This window comes from Sus scrofa, chromosome 12 (genome assembly GCF_000003025.6).
Source record: "Sus scrofa isolate TJ Tabasco breed Duroc chromosome 12, Sscrofa11.1, whole genome shotgun sequence".
Lineage (NCBI taxonomy): Eukaryota > Metazoa > Chordata > Mammalia > Artiodactyla > Suidae > Sus > Sus scrofa.
In genome coordinates, this window is record NC_010454.4 from 7,177,970 (window position 1) to 7,193,629 (window position 15,660).

At 50.2% G+C, this 15,660-nt stretch overlaps 1 long non-coding RNA gene across 1 annotated transcript; it reads left to right on the top strand.

Moving 5' to 3' along the window:
* LOC110255974 lies at nt 3,884–15,101 on the top strand. Its single transcript, XR_002337004.1, has 3 exons — nt 3,884–4,064; nt 7,755–7,903; nt 11,599–15,101. It is a non-coding gene; the product is annotated as an uncharacterized LOC110255974 (long non-coding RNA).

Consider the following 15,660-nt stretch of genomic DNA (forward strand, 5'->3'; position numbering starts at 1 on the left):
GTTGTTCCCACTCAGACAAAAAGTTCAGCCTACTGCTCTGGAAATTTCCAGTTCACGGCCCATTTCTCTCCAGGTATAAAGGAGAAAATAAATACCCTTGCAAGGCGAGTGATTAATTTCAGCCAGCATGTTCAAGGCTCCTGCTGCCGGCTGGCTCTTGGGCTCTTAATCGGTGGCCCTGGTCAGGTGGGGGGGCCCCATCTCTGGGATTTTAAACTGGCAACTTCTCGATTTCCACATGATTTTGAGCCACAGAAGGAACAGACTTTTCTCACGCTCTGGAAGATGGAGAGGCTGGTGGGCAATTACTCATTTATTTCCCCGAATCTTGGTGGTTTGGATCCTGACTTTTGCCATGATCACTGCCCTGCCTCCATACCTTTAATAGGCACCACTGTGTGCATGGTTCCACCTTAAGGGCCCTGCAGAGGAAGGGATGCTGGAAGGTGGGTGTGAACGCACTGCTGGATTCAGCAGCATCTATTGCTGTTTCTGAGGGTGGCTCAGAAGATGTCCATGTCGCCAGGTCACTACCGGAGGGTCCTGGTCTTGGACCACTTGTTTTTGTTACACTCAGAAGCCCCAGACATGGCACTACCTTCCCTCAATGGCCTGGCACCAATCATCTCTTATGAATCAGTCACCTGTTACCAGGTAACCAATAACCCCAAACTTGGTGGCTTTACAGCACTAACTGTGTATTCAGTCTTGATTCTGCCGGGTTGAGTTCACCCGGTCTGAAACATCTACCAACGTGGCCCAGGCTTCTCTGAGCCTGGGAGCTCGGCTGGGTAGGCCAGGCGCTGTCAGGTCTTGAGTGGCCTCAGCCAGGTCAAATGAGATGACAGGGGGCCCCTCCCCATATTGTGTCTCATCTTCCGTGGGCTTGTCCACAGGTGGTCTCAGAGTTCAGAGGGCAAGAGCAGAAGCCTCATGGCCTTAGATATAAACATTGTCCCATCCGTTGACAATGACCACCTTCTGTTGGCCAAAGCAAGATGCAGGGCAGTTCACATTCAAAGGGTGGTTGAAATAATGTTTCTCCAGCGAGTTTCCATCATGGCTCAGTGGTTAACGAACCCGACTAGTATCCATGAGGATGTGGGTTTGATCCCTGGCCTTGCTCAGTGGGTTAAGGATCTGGCGTTGCCATGAGCTGTGGTGTAGGTTGCAGCTGCAGCTCAGATCCCACGTTGCCGTGGCTGCGGTGCAGGCTGGCAGCTACAGCTCCAGTTCGACCCCTAGCCTGGGAACCTCTATATACCACAAGTGCGACCCTGAAAATACAAAAATAATAATAATGATGATGATGATAATGTTTCTCCTGAATTCACGTTCTCCTGGAACTTCAGAACTTCCTGTTTGGAAGTAGGCTTTCTGCAGATGTAATTAAGTTCAAGATCTCCAGATAAAAGTGTTCTAGATTTAGAGTGGGCCATCCATTCAATGACTGGGGTCCTGATTAGGAGGGGAAAAGACACAGGCAGACGGACACAATGGGAAAGACATGCGAAGTTGGAGGCAGAGATTGGAGCCAGGGGACCCCAAAGATGGATGGCAGCTCCCAGAAGCAGGGCACAGATTCCCCCACCTCGAGCCTTCGGAGGGAGCAGGGCACTGCTGAGAACTTGACTTTGGCCCTCTGGTCTCCAGAACTGTGAAAGAAGAACTCCTGTTGTTTAAACCGGCTGGGTTATGGTAATTTCTTACAGCAGCCCTAGGAAGCTAACGCAGGTGGCGGATAGACTCCCTCTCTTGATGGGAGAAGCTGCAAAGGGTGAGGATACAGGAAGTGGGAGAAACGGAGCCACGGTTTGCAATCTTGCACCTCGGCTTCCCAGTCATCCTCACTCTGTTCCTGCCAGGTACCTTAAAACTGAGGAACCATCACAGAATGCCAGCCGCCAGACGTTCAAGATGCCAAGTGGTTCTACTCTGCCCAGGCTCCAGGGCGAGTGTGTCTCTGTGAGCTGACGCTCTGGCGGCTGTGGACGCCTCTCCCCATCCAGCTCCAGGTCGCCTCCATCTCAGAAGGGGCCGAGGACGGCAGACGGCCCAGAAACTGAGGTCGCCAAGGCGCTGGGTACCACACTGGGCTTCTGGAGCATCTTCAACGGCTCAGGTCCTAGTGGCCTGAGATGACCAGGCCAGACCTGCTCCCCAGTCCTGGGTCCTTTCCACTGCCTAGGAAAGAGCACCCTTTTGGATTTTCTCAGCAGGATGCTGGAAAGAAAGTTTGGCAGAGACACCCCAGAGAGGAGCTGCTGTCTTGGGAGCCCAGAGGGTAGCTCAGTAGAGGGAGCCCACATGTTTTCTGAGTACCCATCTGGCGTGCATGCTTGGTATGGTTCAGACAGGCTGGACCACCAAGCCCAACTTGGGTTTTTTGTTTTTTGTTTTTTTTTGCTTTCAGGGCCACAGGTGTAGCCTATCCTAAACATGGCCACAGCAACATTGGATCCGAGCCGCATCTGCAACCACAGCTCATGGCAACTCCAGATCCTTAACCCACTGAGCGAGGCCAGGAATCAAACCCACATCCTCATGGATACTAGTCAGGTTTGTTTCCACTGGGCCACTATGGAAACTCCCACCAAACCCTGCCTTTGCGAAGCACTGTCCCCTGGGCTGTTGAGATGGGCTGGGGTTACAAGCACCACCCAGCACACCAGAGATGGGTGCATGGGGGTCACCAGCCAGGCTTCCTCCTGCAGGACCTGCATCTTCCCTTCCGTCTAACCAGTTCCTGAAAAGTTGCACTCAGGGCCGAAAGAGGCAAAGTCACCAGTGGAGACTGAAGAAAGAGCAGGGGTGGCAGGTGAGGGGAGAAAGACGGCATGAGAAAGCCACCAGAGGGCCAGATCCCTTAGGGAGGGGAGGTCATTCAGCACCTGGAGTCACCTTCGTTATTTTATTCAAGGGTATTGAGGGGGGAACAGTCTTATGGGTCTCTAAGAGGAGACTGATTGTCTGGCATCCAGAAATACAAGGAAACTGCCCCCTCCCCAACTCAGACTCTGGGCAGAGGGAGGGGGCAATTTCCTTCACTCCAGGGTGAAGCTTTTAAGGAAGCCCCAGGAAAGGGAGGTGACTCCTTTTTTTTTTTTTTTTTTTTTTTTTTTTTTTTAGGGCCACACCCACGGCATATGGAAGTGCCCAGGCTAGGGGTCAAATCAGAGCTGCAGCTGCAGGCTTACACCATGGCGACAGCGATGCCGGCTCCTTAACCCACTGATAAAGGCCAGGGATCCCACCTGCGTCCTCATGGATACTAGTTGAGTTCTTAACCCCCTGAACACCAATGGGAATCCTGGGAGGTGCCTCCTTAAATGCTGTGCCCTCCATGCCTGGTCCCAGCCTCCGTTCCTGCTGGGAGGCTCCCCGGGCATCTCACCGCCCCATCCCCATCCCTGGGGACCGGCTGGGAGGAGCCTGCATTTGACATAGGGGCTCTCACCTTCCCTGCTGGGCCATGGATTCCTTTTCCAACCTGGAGGCTCCTGGGGACAAGGGCTTGGCTGCTCTTTCCTCCAGATATGCTGGCAGGAAGGCGGGACCAGCTTGGGCCTCTGGACCCCAGATCATTAGCAACTTCCAGGCCCCTTCACGGCAGCCCACGCTGCTTCAGTTCCCCACAGGCACGTCACCCCTCCAGACCCCTTCCCGTGTAGGAGCCTTTGGGCACAATGGGGAGGCTTCCAGAAACCTCTCCTTTGGCAGGGCCAGGTTCAGCCTCCTCCTCCAGGAACCCAGGGAGCTGGGGCCACCTCCCTGTCCCAGCACACCCGCCTCCATCGCCCACAGCCTTCAGCCGCGGCACTCTGGACACTTGGGGCTGGGTCGGTCTTTGTTTAGGGCCATCCTGTGCTTTGTAGGATGATTAGCGGCACCCCTGGCCTCTACCCACCCAATGCCAGCGGCACCCCGCGCCAGTAGGACCCCTGCCTCTTGGTCTGCAGGAACCATTGCCCCAAGGACGGCCTTGACCTCCCAATTCTCGCATCATCTTCCTCGGCTGGAGGAGCAGCGTGAGCATTATTTCCAACTCGCACGAGATGCAGCAGGTGAGAATTGTGGTGGTAACGTGGGTACCGCTCCTCTGGGTGACTTTTTTATTTTTTTATTTTATTTATTTATTTATTTATTTTTTGTCTTTTTGCTATTTATTGAGCCGCTCCCATGGCATATGGAGGTTCCCAGGCTAGGGGTTGAATCGGAGCTGTAGCCACCGGCCTACGCCAGAGCCACAGCTACGCAGGATCCGAGCTGCGTCTGCAACCTACACCACAGCTCACGGCAACGCCGGATCCTTAACCCACTGAGCAAGGGCAGGGACCGAACCCGCAACCTCATGGTTCCTAGTCGGATTCGTTAACCACTGTGCCACCACGGGAACTCCATGGGTAACTTTTTTAGAATCAGTTTCCTGCCCCCAGAGATGCTGCTTCCGGATTTCTGGGGAGAGGCCCGGGAATCTTGAACCAAAGAGCCCACACGAGGATGGACAGGGAGTTTGGGGTTAGTAGATGCAAATGGTTACATTTATTTATTCATTTATTTACTTTTTTTAGGGCTACACCTGAGGCACATGGAGGTTCCCAGGCTAGGGGTCAAATTGGAGCTACAGCTGCCGGCCTGTGCCACAGCCACATGGGATCTGAGCCACGTCTGCCACCTACACCGTGGTTCATGGCAACACCAGATCCACGGAGCGAGGCCAGGGATGGAACCCCCATCCTCATGACACTATGTCGGGTTCTGAAGCCACGGAGTCACAGCGGGGACACTAACATTGGCTTAGTTCTTTTTTTTTTTTTTTTTTCAAACCATTACATTCAGAATGGATAAGCCATGAGGTCCTGCTGTTCAGCACAGGGAACTCTATCTAATCCCTTGGGATAGAACATGAGGGAAGATAATATGAGAAAAAGAATGTGTGTGTGTGTGTGTATATATATACATATATATTTATATATATATATGTGACTGGGTCACTTTGCTGTACAGCAGAAATTGACAGCACATGGTAAATCAACTACACTTTAATTTTTTTTAAATTCTTTTAATGAAAAGAAAAGAAAAGAAAGCCCTCTCAAGCATCCTAATGTGGGTAGCATGATGTGGGGGACTCCTCACTTTATTTCGTTTCAGTCCCCAGACCCACAGCACACACCTCCGGGCCGGTCTGACATCGGGGCCCTTTGTCCCTGTGCAGGTCCTGTGAGAGGTGTGTGCAGGGAGAAGCTAAAGTAAGGATTAGGGGGTGGGGGCCAGAACTTCTCAACCAGGAGGGACCCCAGGCTGCCACTGGCTCCAGAAGGCTCAGGACGGAGCAGGTGGGGGTGGAGGGAGCTGAAGGGCCTGGGACCAGGAGCCCTGAGCACCATTGGGGGCCACCTGGGGAATCTGCCCTAATGGCCCTGGGGAGGAGGACAGGGTGGGCTGGGCCAGTGGCCGTGGAGGCAGGGCCTAAGGCTCCTCCCCACTCCCATGCCTGCCCCGCGTAAGGACTTACAGAAACTAGAAGATGCCAGACGGACTCCTCCAAGCCTGCGCCCCTCATCCCATCCCGCAGGGAAGGTGAAGAGGAGTCAGGGGTGCAGGTTCAGGAAGGTGTCCAGGAGAAGCTGATCCTGGGCGAAGTCCAGGACTTTGGGTCCTCCGCCAGCCCCATCGCTTTGAAGTCTCCAGACTGTCATGTCAGAGAGAAGCAGGCAGAACCCTTAGCTGGACAAGAGCTGGCAGACACCAGCGCAATGATTAGAGCCGCTTCAGATCATTTTTGTGCCTGTCTTGTCACCCAGGCCCTGGTGATGGGATTCAATCACGGGCTGCTGGCACGTGCAGGGAGCTGGCCCAGAAGCCATGGTCCCACCCTGCACTGGGACAGCTGCTCCCCCTGCCGCTCCCCGCTCTTTCCTTATCCCAGAGGCCAGGCCTGGGTGACCAGGATGGTGACCAGAAACGGGGGCCACCTGGCCTCTCAGAGCCACAAAAACCAGAGGAGCCGCCTACAGCGTCAGTGGAACCATCTCGCTTTCATGTTCGAAAATTAATGCCCAGAGCTAGTCGGCAGGCAAGCAGGAGCCAGAACCAGCCTCTGACCCCGACAGCGGTGTGCGGCCTGTGGGCTCAAGCTCCATCCTCATCTCGGAGGGAAGACATCATCCTCAAAGCCTGGGCTTTGGGCCGGACTGTTGGGTTGGCACCCAAGCTCTGCTGCAGACCAGCTGTGTGACCCTGGCAATGTGTCTCAACCTCTCTGTGCTCCACGTGTCCTCATCTATAAATGCGGAGAGTGAGAGGACTGGCTTTGGAACCCCTCCTGGGAAAGAAGGAGCGACGTGAGCTCCTCTAGATTCATGTAGAAAATCCCTTACGAGCCTGGCCCAACGTTCACCTGACGTCACTGAAATAAGGAATTAGCCAAGGAAGAAACCGGACCAAGAGAAACCCCTGGCAAATTTCTGAAGACTCCCAGGAATGTTCCCGAAAGTTGGGGCAGAAGTGGGCAGGCTGTTCCCAGAGACCTGGACTTCCTGATGGAGCCTGGACTCCCTCTCCTGGGCCTCTGCGCCTCAGGGTGGCAGACTGGAAAGCACCAGGCTTAGGGGTCGGGAGACGTGGGTTTAGTTTCCACCCACCAGCTGAGTGACCTTGAGCTAGTTTCCTAACCTCTCTGAGCCTATTTCTCTGTCTACAAAATAAAGCAAATAACACCTATGGGATTCCAAGGTCAAAGACAATGTGTGGAAAGCTGTGAGCACAGGGCTCAGAGTCTTGCAGCTGTGAAGTTTTTCTAACCAACTACAGGCAAATCCCTGACCCCCTGGAGCCACAGAAAAATAGCAACTCACCCAAGGGGGCAGAGAGAACTGAGAGAGGAGGTGGTGAGTGCAGAGCAAGCTGAGCAGAGGCCGGTCCAAGAGGAGAACCTTCCAGAGCTCCCATCGAGGCGCAGCAGAAATGAATCCAACTAGGAACCATGAGGTTGGGGGTTCGATCCCTGGTCTCACTCAGTGGGTTAAGGAGCCGGCGTTGCCATGAGCTGTGGTGTAGGCCCTGTAGCCATAGCTCTGATTGGACCCCTAACCTGGGAACTTCCATATGCCATGAGGGCAGCCCTAAAAAGCCCCCTCACCCCCAAAAAAGGACGACCTTCTTGAGTTGCTTCTGTGAGTCATTAAAAGCCATGTTTGGTCTCCCGAGGTACCGCAGTGAGAGAGCTGTCATGAAATTACCTTCAAATGTGGTGGCAGCTTTCCCCAGACACTTGTTCCTGACTCCTGGCTTCTAGCATCTAAATTTCCATTAAGGAGCCACCGTGGCTGCGGGCAGGCTGGGCCCATTCTTTCCTTGAAAGAGATTAACTCTGCTCACGGAAATTTGATTTTTTTTTTTTTTTTTTTTTTTTTTTTTTTTGCTTTTTAGGGCCACACCCGCGACATATGGAAGTTCCCAGGCTAGGGGTCTAATCAGAGCTGCAGCTGTCAGCCACAGCCACAGCCACATGGGATCTGAGCTGCCTCTGCAACCTACCCCTCAGCTCAAAGCAACACTGAATCTTTAAACAGTGCAAGGCCAGGGATTGAACCCACATCCTTGTGGGGACAACGTCAGGTTCTTAACCCACTGGGCCACAATGGGAACTCTGGAGCGGGATTTTTTAACTTGGGCATGAGTTGGCTCATGCAGGAGAGCTTCCTGGAAATTGGGTGTTAAAGTCTCCAGCTCTGCTTTCAATTCTCTTGCAGGCTCAGCTGGGATGGGCTCAAGCCCTTCCGGTTACTGCTGAGAATCTAACAGAAGCCCTCAAGGGTTTACAATCTCAAGTTTTTAGGAGGTGGCTGCTGACCCGTTCTCCCTACACAGAGCAAAGCAGAAGAGAATATTCCAGACAAAGGTAAGATGGACAGAAGAAATTTTATTCCTACTGATTTCAGAATCAGCAGAGTCCTACCTGAAAGGTCCTTTCCTTGGTCACATCTGCTCACTCCTTTCCTTGCCCGAATGACTCCTCTTTATCCCTCAAAACCCTGAGGAAGTGCCGCCTCCTCTGGGAAGCCTTCCAGGGAGACCCCGAGGGCTCAGATTAATCTCTCCTCTATCCTGGAGTTATTTATTGGTGCGTGTGCCTATCTCCTAATTCATTTATGAGTTCCTCAATGACAGGGATTTTTGTCTCACTTGTACCTTTGGCTTTTATCTGGCAATTGAACTTGACTGTCGAGCTGCTTAGAGATGGAGACGTGGACCAATGGTTTTTGGAGTCTCCCTTCATCATCCTGGAGTCTGGGAATTGCTCTTTTTCCACAAGATGAATACGTGGGCTATTTAGTGAGGAAAGCAAAAGGATCATTTCCTGACCTTAATATGCAAACTGAGAATTTTTTCTCAGCGGCTAATAATCTAAGGGCTGCCTAGATGTCCCCTGGCAGGCACAGGGCTGGGAGGGCTCTGTAGCTCCCAGACTTTGTAAATGGCCTTAACCATTGCCAGAGCCCAGGCTTCCAGAATTAAATGTTGCACGTTCATCTGAGAGGGATCTCTCTGAAGCTCTCCCTTTGAGTCCTGCATGGCTACTGCAGAGAAGCTACCGTTAAGGCTCAGCCTCAGCAGAAAATGGAAATTGAATGGCGCGCTACCTGCAGGTTGGGCATTGAAAGTGGCTGTATGCTAATGAGGGTACCTGTGGACCTCGAGGGGCCTGGTGGGAACACTCTGTGTCCTGCCAGGAGGCTGTCACCCCTCATGGGTCAGTCATCATATTGCAGGACCTTGGGCAGCTCTGCCAGCAGTACTGTCACGGCTGGTTCAGGCTGCTTCGATGACTTATCACATCTGTATATCAGAATGAGTGGGCATCACTCAGGTGAGTTCTGACCCCAGCATCTGAAAGTATTTCCTTCGCTAGGAGTCTGTTGCGTGGGGCTGTCCAAGGTGCCCAGCATGGCTAAATCAAGCGACTTCTACTTATGTTGTTGAAACCCATAATTCTAGAACTTTCCTTGGTTCTCCTCTCCTCCTCCAACTCCTTCCTGGAAACTCTGAGTTGTGAAAGCCTCGACCCTGGGACTGGACCTTGAAATTGCTTTGGGGCTCTTCCTTAAGGAGACCTAGACGGGTTATGGCTTGTTCTGTACGCTCTCTCAGGACCAGGTAGAAAGAGACAGCCCCGGTCAGACTTTCAAATGCCAGATGAACGGGCCCCCTGGCATCCTGTTAGATGCAGATCCCAAATCAGTAGGTCACAGGCGGAGCCCGCTTCTGCATTTCTAGCAAGCTCCTTGGTGGAGTACCTTGCTTGAGAAGCAAAGGTTTACAAACATCGTTGAATTCCACCCTCACTGCAACCCCACATGGAGGGAACAGGGACCAGCGATTCATAAGCACCTGTTATGTGCCAAGTAGGGTAATCAGCTTTGCAGGGGGGCCCACTCAGGACTTTCAGAGGGCAAGCCAGAACCAGTTGGTCACTCCACAGAACAAAATTTAGTGGGTTTTTGCTTTGTTTTTGTTTTTTGGCCTTTTAGCACATGGGGACACTGAGGTCTGCAGAGGGGGGAGGCCAAGGGAGGAGAGGTTGGTTGCATCAGGGCAGGTGCAATGGCATGGAGTCCAGGAAGGCTTTGAGGCTCTTGGGGGTGGGGGACACCCTTGCTCTGGTGGAGAACCCCAAATTCTCATCCTTCAACCCAAAAGTCCGTGCACAGAAGAGTCCCTTCAGCTTCAGGGGGCTGGTTCACATCCGGATGCCCAGAGCCCTAGGTAGGATTGGAGATCTGGGCATCAGGCAAAGCAGCTTGAACTCTGATCACATGACTCTTCCCCACGTGTCCAGATTAAAAGGGATGGATGACCAGCACAGCCACGTGGACCAGCATGACCTCAGAAACCCTGATCACTGAGGTTGTCATGATAAATGACATGGTGCAGCCGAGACATTCTCTCTGTCCTTTAAAACACTTGGGCATCAACTCACATTTTCGGACATGATATAATTAAATGATAACAATCATTTGGGAAAGAGGAAGGAAGTTTTGTTTGTTTTTTGTTTTTTAGGGTCACACCTGCAGCATATGAAAGTGCCTGGGCTGGGGTCAAATTGGAGCTGTAGCCGCGAGCCTACACCACAGCTCATGGCAACGCCAGATCCTTAACCCACTGAGCAAGGCTAGGGATTGAACCTGAATCCTCATGGATATGAGTTGGGTTCTTACCCACTGAGCCACAATGGGAACTTGGGTCTTCTCAAGTGTTAGGGCAGAGCAGTGCCGTCTATGAAATCTCATCTATTCCTCCATCAACCCAAATAGCTGGACATTGTTCTTCCTCCCATGGCAGAGCTGAGAAAATGCCAACTCAGCGAGGTTCAGGAATTGTTTGAAGCTGCACATGTACCATCCGTCAAGGACTGAAATCCTTGTAGCCTGTGTTCTCTGCATTACGTCTCTGTCTCTAAAATACCACCTTTATGGGCTCCCTGTAAACATGCTGCCTCGCCTATGGTTAAATCCAGCCCAGCAGGAGTGCCCAGGGCGGGCAACGAGAGCCATCACTGCACACACTCATCCTACTACCCACATATTGCTACTGGGCACCACACTAGGTGTTGGTGCAAAGATGGCATTCCCAGGCCCTCCCTGCCCACCCTTCCCCCATGTCCCCTCTGCCTGTGGCTGGTGTGAACTAAAAACTCCCACATGGTGCCAAGGACTTGCCCAGACATGGTGCTTTAGAGACCAGACCAAACTTCAGCCTGGCTTCCACCTGTGCTGTAAGGTGGCTCCTGCTCCTGTGTTGAGTTTCTGCTCAGGAAAATCCAGGAAGGGCCAAAATTTGTGTTCAAAATGGCCCTTTTCCCTTCCCCATAGCTCCCTTTGTCCCCAACTCTGTTCCCCCTTTAAGACCCTCAATTGGAGTTCCCCTTGCGGTACAGCAGAAACAGATCCAACTAGGAACCATGAAGTTGCAGGTTCGATCCCTGGCCTCGCTCAGTGGGTTAAGGGTCTGGCGTTGCCATGAGCTGTGGTGTAGGTCGCAGACGTGGGTTGGATCCCGTGTGGCTGTGGCTGTGGCGGTGGCTGGCAGTTGCAGCTCCAATTCAATCCCTAGCTTAGGAATCTCCATATGCCGCTTGAGTGCGACCCTAAAAAGCCAAAAACAAAAACAACAGCCAAAAAAAAGACCTTCAATTATCTTTGTCTTAGAGTTTTTTGGGTTGTTTTGTTTGTTTTCGCTTTTTTGAGGTCGCACCTGCAGCATATGGATGTTCCCAGGCTAAGGGTCGAATCAGAGCTGTAGCTGCCTGCCTACCCCACAGCCGCAGCAATGCTGATTCGACCCCTAGCCTGGGAACTTCCATATGCCATGGGTGCGGCCCTAAAAAGCAGAATAAAAGGGGGGGGAGTTAAAGGGTTAACCAACCCCTAACAGCTTTGGGGTGTATCTTCTAGTGCCCCTTCCCTACACCCTGGTTACGGGCCGAGCTCCCTGAGGGAGCCACTCCTGGCTTGTTATCCAAGAGGTCAGACTGAAACATGAGAAGGCTGGCCAGGGATCTTCCACCCCAAAGCTGGACGCCCTCCTTCCTCTTAGGTCTCGGTGAAAATAGTGTCACTCTAAAGCTGCCTGTGGCCATATTCCCCAGCAAGGAAGCAGAACTCGTTTGCAACAGAGGGGAAGAAGGCAGACGAGATCCTGCACTGATGCGGAGAAGACTCTTGACTTTGAACCGTAATGTCTGCTTTTAACCCAAGCAACATCTGGCAGTTCGGATTCGCAGTGATTTGGGGTCGAAGGGGGTGGAGAGGGCATGGTAACAATGTGGACCATGAAAGCGCTTCTTTAGAGAAAGCAAAGATGCTTGCCTGGAATTCCGCCGTGGGAAGGAGGCTCACGCTGACTCTCTGCGATTGCTGGTGGCCGCCCTTGTCTGGGTGGACTGCATTTTTCTTTATTGAGGTAGATCCGTTGAGCAGGAAAGGGCTTATCAAAGGTGGGGAGAAACTCGGTGACCGTTTCAAACATCTCAAGGTGGGAGAGACGAGAGCCTACTCTCAAAAGGGAGCGCAGGGCTTTGCCTGAGTTAAGATGCTTTCTACATCATCGTGGGTCACTGCCGTGTCTCCCGACCCCAGCTGTACATGAGTCACCTAGCTTCCCAGCTTGAAAAGAAAAAAATTAAAAAGCCTCTTTCCCTCACCGGGCCGATGTAATTGGTTTGGGGTAAGGTCCAGGCATTGAATATTTTTAAAGCTCCTCAGGTGACTCTTCAAGGTCGTCAAGGTCAAGAGGAAGCCAGCAGTTCTCAGAATTCAGCAAATATCACATTCACCAGGAGGACTTGTTAAAACACACTGCTGGGCCTCAGGCCTGAGTGTCTGATTCGCCAGGTTTGGGGAGGAACCCAATAATTTGCATTCCCCACAAGTTCCAGGCTGTTCTGAGTCACACTGGCCTTAAGTATGATTGATTCGTTAAGAGTCCGTTAAGAAAGCAGACAGGTGTCTGGATTTCTTTAAATATCGCTTTCGAGTTGTTGCTACTGGCATATAGTAATTCATAATTCTTGATCATCTTTTTCAAGGTTGTTTTAATAAAACCCTGTAGTTTCTACTTTTTAAGGAAGGATAACGAGGGAGGACTCATTTCTCTGCTGGCCCTGACTGCGGGGATTACATCTCCTTGACTCACCAGGCTGGACTGTAAGCGGTCTTTCCTCGCCCTGGGGTTAGCTTGCCTCAATTGCAGACCAAATACCAAACAGGAAACATTTCTGAGTGTTGGGCTTCTGGATCAATCCCTAAGGTTGAGTGGCAGGCGACCAATACTCCCGATCTCCATCCTGGAAGTAGGCGGAGCCCATACAACTGGGATCAAGCTAGTCACACGCCCAGAGGGAACTTGAGTATCGAGGGCATGATGGAAAGGGGCTCCAGGGAAAAATGGGTGGCCATGGTAACAGCAACAACTAAGCATCCTGGGGCCCGGAGGTAAGGGGTGGCCATGCATCAGCATCCAGGCCATTTTTTTCCTGCCCACCCCTGTCTGATTCCTCTTCATTTTCCCAGCCTGCTTCTCCATCCTTCCCATCAACTCCATGAGCCTCCTGTTTCCTCTCCAAACAATCTCTTTTTGCAGAAGTCAGCCAGTGTTGGCTCCCGTGGCTTACTACTGAGAACATATTGGATGCCCTGAGAAGGTGCGTGGTAGGGGAATAGCCTAAGAGTGGCATCAGAATTTTCAGACGGCCACAGCATAGGGGGAATAATGGGTAAAGAAGTTCCCTAAGGACACTCACAATTTGTCATTACAGAGGAAAGCCTGCATGTGGGGAAGCTTAAGGGGCTGATGGAAGTAGATTGGTCAAAGGGCAAGGGACCAGCGTTGGCGTACAGGGACAAGGTAGCAGGTAGACAGGAAGTGGTACCTAAGAAGCTCCCAGGCGGCTGAGCCTTCCCCTGAGTGACAGCTGTGCCAGATGGAACATTCTATTGTTGGGGTAGTGGTGGTGATGATTTAATTAGATCGTTCCTGCTTTTTCTCTCTCCCTCGCCTGGTAGGAGGATTAGCTTTTTCCCCTATTTCTAATGTTGGTTAAAAATCGACAGGGCCTCATAGGAAAGCCGTGAGCAAAATGTTATCACCATATTTCATACAGCCTAAGACACCAGTGATTGTACGGCACACCATTATTTTCTGAACCAGGAAAGAAAAAAAACCTGCCAAATAAATTGTGACAGTGACTGTAAAATGAGCCCAATTCCAGAAATATTAAAGTATGAAAAAAACTGCATCTCAGAATCAATAAAATATGGTAATAATAGGAAAATATGCCCCTCAGCTCTTAGTTACTAAGCCCTATGTCCTGCTCTTTGCCTCTGTTTCCTCCCAGAATCCCTCAGGAACACCACGTGGCAGGTGCCATTACGATCCAGCAAAAGTGAGGCTTCGGAATTTGAGTAAATTGGTCCCCCAGCTAGCAAATGATGGGTGCTGAAAACTGGGCTCCCTGGCTTTTTGGGGGTGAGCTGAGGAAAGAGTTGGAACCAAGAAAGGGCCTTGTCTTCTCATATATCACTAGCAACACAGATGCTCAATAAATAATTGAAGGGCATGACTGGTCCAAAGAGGTAAAAGGTATTCACTTGACTTTTGATGGTGGAACAAACTCTGCTCCCCTCCGCTGCTCACTCTTTCTGAATATCTAAGTACAAGGTAATCGGTGGACACACTCTCCTTTTGAAAATGAAAGCACTGTAGTTAAAGCTGAAGTCCCTTTGACGACTTGCCTTGATCAAGTCTTCTCCCCTTCCTGCTACCCAGAGGTCAACGAGATAGCCATTTTAATGTATGTACTTCTGGATGTTTCTGTGCTTTTATGTCCTCATGTGGAAATAGGTCTATTTCCACATGTACGGAAATTATATGGTATTGTACTGTGGGGTTGTCTCCTGCACTTTTTTAAAATTACCTTTCTTGAGACACAATTTACCTACAACAATGATACTCAGTCTGCTCAGTTTTGGAAAATGTACACCCATACAACCACAACGCTGAAAATCAAAGAACAAAGTATTCTCATGGCTATTTATCTCTGCTCAAAGTGCCAGCTCTAGGCAAACTCTGATCTGCTTTCTGTCAGCACAGGTTTGCCTTTCCTAGGATTTCATACAAATGGAATCATACAGCAGGCACTCTTTGGTGTCTGGGGTATTTCACTCAGCATAATGGTTTTGGAAGTTCATATAATTGCTGTACATTTCAGCAACATATCCTGAGCTGTGCTGAGTTCCACTATATGAATAAGCTACCGTTTATTTATTCATTCTATTGGTAGAGGATTAGGTCAATTCTAGTTTGGGACTTTTATGAATCAAGCTGTTATGAACATTAGAATACAGGTCTTTGGGCATTTTTTCACTTCTCCTAATATGTCGAGGTGGAATTGGTCAGTCATATACTGTGTATGTTTTGCTTTATTAGAAACTGCCCAGTTATTTCCCAAAGTGGCTGGACCGTTTTTCACTCTCACCAGCAATGCATGAGAATTCCAACTGCTCCACATTCTCACCAACCTGTGGTTGTAAGTCTTTTTAATTTTACTTCTTCGTGTGTGTATATACTAAAATTAAAAAGACTTACATATACATAGTGGTATCTCATTGTGATTTTAATTTGCATTTTCCTGATGACTGACAATATTGAGAATCTTTTCATGGGTTCATTTATTTTGGTGAAGTGTCTGTTTAAACCTTTTTTTTTTCCCTATGGAATTGTCTGATTATTGAGTTGTAAAAATTCTTTATATATTCTGGATATGTCTTCGTCAGATATTTGTATTGTGAATATTTTCTCCCAGTCTGTGTCTTACCTTTTCATTTTCTTAATGGCATTTTTGAAGAGCAGAATTTTAAAATTTTCGTGAAGTGTAACATCAATTTTTAATGCTTTTTATATCCTACGAAATTTTTACCTATCCTAAGGTTACAAAAGTTTCTTTTGTGTCTTATTCCAGAAGTTTTATAGTTTTAGACTTGACATTCAGATCTATGATCCATTTTGAGTTACACTGGAGATAAAAAGATGACAAGATTCTGTCTCCGTATTCAAGTTCATGGCTTAATGTGGGCGATGCATAAGTCAACCAACAATTAT